The following is an 8509-nucleotide window of genomic DNA, read 5'->3' as shown; positions in this document are numbered from 1 at the left end:
CTCCCCCGGCTGCCCCAATGCTGGACTGCTTGGGCTGCTTTGGCCCCAAACCCCAACCCTGGGCCCCAAACCCCAGCCCTGGGCCCTCAACCCCAACCCTTGGACCCAAACCCCAACCCTTGGCCTCAAACCCCAACACTTCTGTATAAACCCCAATGCGTGGCTCCAAATCCAAGCCCTGGGCTCCAAATTCCCACTCCTGGCACTGAGTCACATCCATAGACCCAAATGTGCCTCATTGGCTCCAAAACTTGGCCATTTGCACAAAGTTTTGGTTAACTTGGGTCAGACCTGGAGCCGCCAGCTGAGGTTTGGGGCAGGAGCGGGGCAGGGCTGCAGCCAATGGGGAGAGACTGGGGCAAGGGCTGAGCTTTGGGGGAAGGGTCTGGGCTTTGGGGACACCTGGGGACACCTGGGGACACCTGGGGACACCTGGGGACAGCTGGGGACAGCTGGGGACACGGAGATGGGGGTGGGGGCAATATGATAAGCAGCATAACCAGTATCATATGATTTGGCACAGAAATAGGAGCCGGAATCCTCGTCCTGGAGGTTGTTCATGGTCAGTGTCACCGAGCTCTGCCCGTTGTCCCTGGAGATCCTGAACCGGCCCTTGAACGGTGGCGCGTACCAGGTGCTGCCACCATTGCTGATCGCCGCGATGTACTCCAGTGTCTGCCCGGGTCTCTGGCGCAGCCACTGCATTCCAAAACTCCAAAAACTGAACCCGGATCCGCGGCAGAGCAGAGTCAGGGACCCCCCGGGGTCTGCTCGGCCCCCCCGGACTCCAGCAGGGTCACGGCCGCCCGGAGCCCTGCGGGAAAAAGGGGAGATGGGGATGGGAAAAGATCAACCACTGACCCAAAATCCTGATTGTTGGCTCCAGAGCAAACCCTCAGAGTTAAACATTAAATTGAAAAATATTAATCTATTATAATTATTATAATTATATAATTTAAAATTATTAATTATTAATATTTAGGGTAAATAATAAACCATCCCTGTGCAGCAGTGACCCTGCTGGAGTCCGGGGGGGACCTCCAGCCCCCCGGGGGGTCCCTGACTCTGCTCTGCCGCGGATCCGAGTTTGATTTTGGGGGTTACTCCATGGCCTGGATCCATCAGAGGCCTGGGAAGGGCCTGGAATATGTTGCAGCAGTAAACAATGGTGGTTACACCTGGTGCACGTCATCGTTCAAGGGCCGGTTCAGGATCTTCAGGGACAACGGGCAGAGCTCGGTGACACTGACCATGAACAACCTCCAGGACGAGGATTCCGGCTCCTATTTCTGTGCCAAATCTTTTCATGTTTATGGCGCTTATGCTGCTGCTGGTTTGGATTTGCTGCTGGTGTTGGTTATGGTGGTTTTGGTCCAACGCCCACCATTGGTGGTTTTAGGGCTGGTTGGGGCCCTGCTGCTCCTGTTTATGGGTTTCAGTCTTTCCCTGTGCCCCAGATCATTCCTGCTAACACTCGACCCAATTTCTGACCTTTGTCTCAACCTTGGGCTGCTTTGGTCACAAATCTCAAACCAAATACCAAACCTTTCTCCAAAATTTCCACTCCTGGCACCGAGTCACAGCCACGGACTCAAATCTGTCCCATTGGCCCCAAATCTCGGCCCTTTGCACAAAGTTTTGGGGAACTTGGGTGAGACCTGGAGTCTGACGTTTGGGGGCTGAACCAGTTCCAGGTTGACACAAAGGAACACTTAATGGGGACAGGGATTGGGGTTTGGAGAAGGGTCTGGGGAGACCTGGGGACACGGCCCTGGAGGCAGGGCCAAAACCACCAGCATCCCAACCACCAGCACTGTCAGACTTCCCGCAGAAATAAGAGCCGGAATCCTCGTCCTGGAGGTTGTTCATGGTCAGTGTCACCGAGCTCTGCCCGTTGTCCCTGGAGATCCTGAACTGACCCTTGACTGACGGTGTGTACCTGATGCTCAGAGCTGAGTTGATGTAGGCGACCCATTCTAGACCCTGCCCGGGGCTCTGGCGTGTCCAGAACATCTCGAATTGTCCAAAATCGAACCCGGATCCGCGGCAGAGCAGAGTCAAGGACCCCCCGGGGTCTGCTCGGCCCCCCCGGACTCCAGCAGGGTCACGGCCACCTGGACCTCCAGCCCCCTGGGGGGTCCCTGACTCTGCTCTGCCGCAGATCCGGGTTCGATTTTGGGAGCTACGAGATGCACTGGGTTCGACAGAGACCCGGGCAGGCGCTGGAATGGGTCGCCGGGATCAGCAGTGGCAGCACCGCCTACGCCCTGTCCATGAAGGGACGTTTAACGATCTCCAGGGACAACGGGCAGAGCTCAGTGACACTGACCATGAACAACCTCAGGGATGAGGATTCCATCTCCTATTTCTGTGCCAAATGTTTCAACAGTGGTCATGGTTATGGCGCTGCTCCTGGTGCTATTGATGATGTTGCTGATGCTGGTCCTGGCCCAAAGTCCCCACCGCTGGGTCCCCACATGACTGGCAATCCTCTGATCCTTCCCCAAATCCCAACCCTTGGCCTCAAATCTCAGTCATTTTCCCCAAACTCCGCCATCACTGCCCCAACTCTCAACTTTCCCCCCAGTTTTCGCCATTTCCCCCAAATCTCGATCTTTCCCCCCAGATTTCTGCTCCCTATTTCTGTGCCAAAAGTTGTGATGGTTGTTTTGGTTCCACTTGTTTCGCTGCTGCTGGTTATGGTGACCCTGCTGGCCTTGGCCCCGGCCCTATTTGGATGTCCCCAGCTGTCCCCAGCTGTCCCCAGATCCCACAGCCCCACAGGCCCTGAGGAGTGTCCAGGTGTCCGTGTAGAGTCCTCCCCCTCCAGCCCAGCCCCTCCCCAGGTCTGAGGGGCTCTGGGGGTGTGGGACAGCTGGAGACACCTGGGGACACCTGGGGACACCACAGGACACGGCCATGGGGGCAAGGCCAAAACCATTAGCAGGAACCCAATCATTATTAGATGATTTGGCACAGAAATAGGAGCCGGAATCCTCGTCTTGGAGGTTGTTCATGGTCAGTGTCACCGAGCTCTGCCCGTTGTCCCTGGAGATCGTGACCCAAGCCCTGACTCCAAGCCCATAGAAGGTCCTGCCACTGCTTTTGATGCCTGCGAGCCATTCCAGCCCCTTCCTGGGGCTCTGTCGTGCCCACTGCATCCCGAATTTCCCAAAATCGAACCCGGATCCGCGGCAGAGCAGAGTCAGGGACCCCCCGGGGTCTGCTCGGCCCCCCCAGACTCCAGCAGGGTCACGGCCGCCCGGAGCCCTGCGGGAAAAAGGGGGGATGGGGATGGGAAAAGATCAACCAGTGATACAAAATCCTGACTGTGTTGCCTAAATTAAAATCCTGGAGCTAGTTATATATTGAAATAAAATTATTATTTATTATATTTTTATTAGTATACTTTAAAAATTGGTAATTATTATAATTACAGTGTGTCGTGACCCTGCTGGAGTCTGGGGGAGCCGAGCAGACCCCCGGGGGGTCCCTGACTCTGCTCTGCCGCAGATCCAGGTTCGATTTTGGGAGTAAAGGAATGTTCTGGATCCATCAGAAACCTGGGCAGGCGCTGGAATACATCGCGAGTATCTACAGCAATGGTGCTTTCATCAACTACGCGCCGTCTGTGAAGGGTCGATTCACGATCTCCAGGGACAACGGGCAGAGCTCGGTGACACTGACCATGAACAACCTCCAGGACGAGGATTCCGGCTCCTATTTCTGTGCCAGAGATGCTTATAGTAGCTGTAATGCTGCTTCTGCTATTGGTTTCTCAGGTAGTTGAGTTGGATTTGTCCCCCCCCTGTCCCCGTGTCCCCAGGTGTCCCCACAGCCCAGACCCTTCCCCCAGCCCTCACTGACCCACCCCTGACCCTTTGTCCCACATCTCCTCCCTCGGCACCGGCGCTGCCCAGTGACCCCAAACCCTGCCCGGGTTCTGGCCCCAAACTCAACTCTTGGCCCCCAATCTCAACCTGGGCCCCAAAAGTGCCCAAAGGGCCGAGGTTTGGGGTCACAAAGGGCCGAGGTTTGGGGCCAGCAAAGGGCCGAGGTTTGGGGTGAGCAAAGGGTTGAGGTTTGGGGTCAGCAAAGGGCCGAGGTTTGGGGTCAGCAAAGGGCCGAGGTTTGGGGTCAGCGGCTGCTGCTCTGAGCCCAAAGGGGAGATCTGGGGTGAAATGGCCCAGATTTGGGGCCAAAGCTGTTGAGTGTTTGGGGCAGAGCCAGGAAAGAGTTTGGGTGCAAAGCCAAGAGATTTGGGAGAACTGGCCAAGGGTGGAGTCAAGAGTTGGGGCTTGGGGGAAGGATTTGGGGTTTGGGGATGGGTGGGGGCTCCGAGATGGGGCTGGGGCCTCCAAAGGCAAAATCACCGTAACCAGCCCAGCCCCAAACATCATAAACGTGTTTGGCGCAGAAATAGGAGCCGGAATCCTCGTCCTGGAGGTTATTCATGGTCAGTGTCACCGAGCTCTGCCCGTTGTCCCTGGAGATCCTGAACCGACCCTTCATGGATGGAGCGTACCTGGTCCAGTCACTACTGCTGGTGATCCCCGTGACTGCTTCCAGCCCCTTCCTGGGTCTCTGGCGCATCCAGTACATTCCGAAATTCCCAAAATCGAACCCGGATCCGTGGCAGAGCAGAGTCAGGGACCCCCTGGGTTCTGCTCGGCCCCCCCGGACTCCAGCAGGGTCACGGCCGCCCGGAGCCCTGCGGGAAAAAGGGGAGATGGGGATGAGGCGCCGGATCCGGGCGTGTCCCGGGGTGGGCGTGGGGCTCCGGAGGCGCCGGGACACACCTGGCAGGGACAGCAGGACAATGGGAATAATTTTTAATTTAATTAATTATAATTAACAATTTTTAAATATATTATTAAATAATTATTTACTATTATTTACTATTTATTATTATATATATTATATATATTATATATATTTTATATATTTTATATATATAAATATTATATATATAAATATATATATATTTATAAATATTTATATATATAAATATATATATATAAATATATATATATATTTATATATTTTATATATATTATATATATATTATATATATTATATATATTATTATATATATTATAATATTATTATATTATTTACTATTATTTTTCAATTCAACTTTTAACTCCAAGGGTGGCCGTGACCCTGCTGGAGTCTGGGGGGGACCTCCAGCCCCCCGGGGGGTCCCTGACTCTGCTCTGCTGCGGATCCGGGTTCGATTTCGGGAATTACGACATGTTCTGGATCCGCCAGAGGTCCAGGCAGAGGCTGGAATTTGTTGCGAGTATCACCAACACTGGTGGCAGCACCTTTTACGCGCCGTCATTGAAGGGTCGATTTACGATCTCCAGGGACAACGGGCAGAGCTCGGTGACACTGACCATGAACAACCTCCAGGACGAGGATTCCGGATCCTATTTCTGCGCCAAATGTTACACCAGTGGCTGTTATAGCAGTTATTATGGTGCTTATGCTGGTGCTGGTAACGCTGCCCATGGCCCCAATCCCCCAGAAATGGGTCTCCAAAAGTTGTGGGATCCCCTGATCCCTCTGCAAATCCCAACCCTTGGCCCCAAATCTCGGCAATTTCCCCCAAACTCTGCCATGCCTGACCCAACTCTCAGACTCAGTTGAACCCCAGGACTTTGGAGTCTGAGTTGGGACAGGATTTGGGGCCGGGATTTGGGGAAAAAGGACACTTTTGGAGTGAAAGGTCAGGACTGGGGGATGTGGGTGAAGGTTTGGGGACAATGGTTCAGTTTTGGGGCTGAAACAGTCAAAGATTTGGTTCAATGGTCACCATTGGAACAAATGGGGCAAAGGGTCCAGAGCTGGGTCAGGGGCTGAGATTTTGGACAAAATCAGGGGTTTTTGTTTTTCTGTTCCAGCAGCGGAGATTTGGGGAGAGTTGGGCAAGTTCCAGGCCAGGGCTGCTGTCAGAGGGCCGAGGGTCAGCTCAGGAGCCCAAAGGGCCCCGCCTCGGGGAGGAGGTGACGTTTAGGGCCAGGAACTTAAAATTTGGGGCAGGAGAGGTCCAAACTCTCATAGACTGGTGTCAAACCTCCACTTGAGGTTCCTGGTGTCACAAAGTGCCTGAAACGCTGCAATTGACCCAGATCCACTCATTAATTAATTACACACCTCTGTGTTACACTGCTCTGTCCAGCACTGGGGCAGCCGGGGGAGATCTGGGGCAAAGGGCCAAGAGCTGGGCCAGAGGCTGAGGTTTGGGGGAAGGGTCTGGGCTGTGGGGACACCTGGGGACACCCAGATGGGGGCGGGGCCGGCACTGGCATTGTCACCATAAACAGGAGCACCACCATACCAACTGGAATAAATAGCTTTGGCACAGAAATAGGAGCCGGAATCCTTGTCCTGGAGGTGGTTCATGGTCAGTGTCACCGAGCTCTGCCCGTTGACCCTGGAGATCGTGACCCTGCACCTTTGAAGGACGGTGTGTATCTGGTGTCTCCATCATTGTCAATGCCTGCAACATATTCCAGCCCCTTCCTGGGGATCTGGCGGACCCACATCAGCCCGTGACTCCCAAAATCGAACCCGGATCCGCGGCAGAGCAGAGTCAGGGACCCCCCGGGGGGCTGGAGGTCCCCCCCGGACTCCAGCAGGGTCAGGGTCATTTTTTAAGCTGATCATTAATAATTACAAAATAAAAATAATAGTATAATAAAAAATAATAATTAATTACTCTTTTTAATTTAAGTTTTAAGTCCAAGGATTTGATTTGGTCAGGATTTTGGGTCACTGGTTGCGCTTTTCCCATCCCCATCTCCCCTTTTTCCCGCAGGGCTCTGGGCGGCCGTGACCCTGCTGGAGTCCGGGGGGCCGAGCAGACCCTGGGGGGTCCCTGACTCTGCTCTGCCGCGGATCCGGGTTCAAATTCAGGAGTTTTGCCATGCACTGGGTCCACCAGAGCCCCGGGAAGGGGCTGGAATTCGTTGCACACATCAGCAGTGCTGGTGGAACCACCTACTACAGGCCATCGGTCAAGGGCCGGTTCAGGATCTCCAGGGACAACGGGCAGAGCTCGGTGACACTGACCATGAACAACCTCTAGGACGAGGATTCCGGCTCCTATTTCTGTGCCAAATGTGTTAATGATGGCTGTGGTGCTTCTGGAGCTGGTGCCTATGGTGCTGGTGCCCGTCCTGGCCACAATCCCCTACTACTGCAGGGATTGTCACAGTCTGTCCAGGGATGTGATTTGCCTCACAACTGTCTCCAGCGATTGAGGACTGAGACCCCAGACTCTGAAAGGAGCCCCTGGCCTGGCTGAGGTGGAACATTTGCCAAGTATCAGAGGACTGGTGTGGCATCTCCATGAGAACGGAGTGCAAGAACAACGGGACTGGTCACAGTGGGCTGAGCCGAGGCTGCCTGTCCAAACTGGTGTGTCCGTGCCAGAGGTGGGGTTTGGAGCTTGTTCTTGAACACCAACCCCAACATCCCTGAGCCCCCAACCCCAACATCCCTGAGCACCAACCCCAACATCCCTGAGCCCCCAACCCCAACATCCCTGAGCACCAACCCCAACAACCCTGAGCACCGAACCTCAACATCCCTGAGCCCCCAACCCCAACATCCCTGAGCACCAACCCCAACATCCCTGAGCCCCCAACCCCAACATTCCTGATCATCCAACCCAAACATCCCTGAGCCCCCAACCCCAACATCCCTGAGCACCCAAACCCAACATTCCTGAGCACCCAACCCCAAAATTCCTGAGCCCCCAACCCCAACATCCCTGATCATCCAACCCCAACATCCTTGAGCATCCAACCCCAACATCCCTGAGCACCAACCCCAACATCCCTGAGCCCCAACCCCAACATTCCTGAGCCCCCAACCCCAACATCCCTGAGCCCCAACCCCAACATCCCTGAGCACCAACCCCAACATCCCTGATCATCCAACCCCAACATCCCTGAGCATCCAACCCCAACATCCCTGAGCCCCCAACCCCAACATCCCTGAGCACCCAAACCCAACATTCCTGAGCACCAACCCCAACATTCCTGATCATCCAACCCCAACATCCCTGAGCATCCAAATCCCAACATCCCTGAGCCCCCAACCCCAACATCCCTGAGCATCCAACCCCAACATCCCCCCAACCCCAACATCCCTGAGCCCCCAACCCCAACATCCCTGAGCCCCCAACCCCAACATCCCTGAGCACCAACCCCAACATCCCTGAGCCCCCGACATCCCTGAGCACCAACCCCAACATCCCTGAGCACCAATCTCAACTCAGGTGGTTCCCTTTGGCTCTGTCCCCTTGCTTTGGTCCCTTTGGCTCTGTGCCCTCACTTTGGTCCCCACCTTGACCACCCTATAAAACTCTGGAGACCCCCACTCACATTTGTGATCACCCCACTGGAGAAGATCATGTCAAGCCTCGGGGACTCGTCCCTCCACGTTGGTGGATTTAATCCCCTTCCCCTCTTTCCTCCTCACTATTCTCTATTTTCTC

This window comes from Zosterops lateralis (assembly GCF_965231275.1).
Source record: "Zosterops lateralis genome assembly, contig: HAP1_HAP1_SCAFFOLD_65, whole genome shotgun sequence".
NCBI lineage: Eukaryota > Metazoa > Chordata > Aves > Passeriformes > Zosteropidae > Zosterops > Zosterops lateralis.
The sequence above is the reverse complement of the archived record's forward strand: the minus strand, read 5'-3'. Positions refer to the sequence as shown.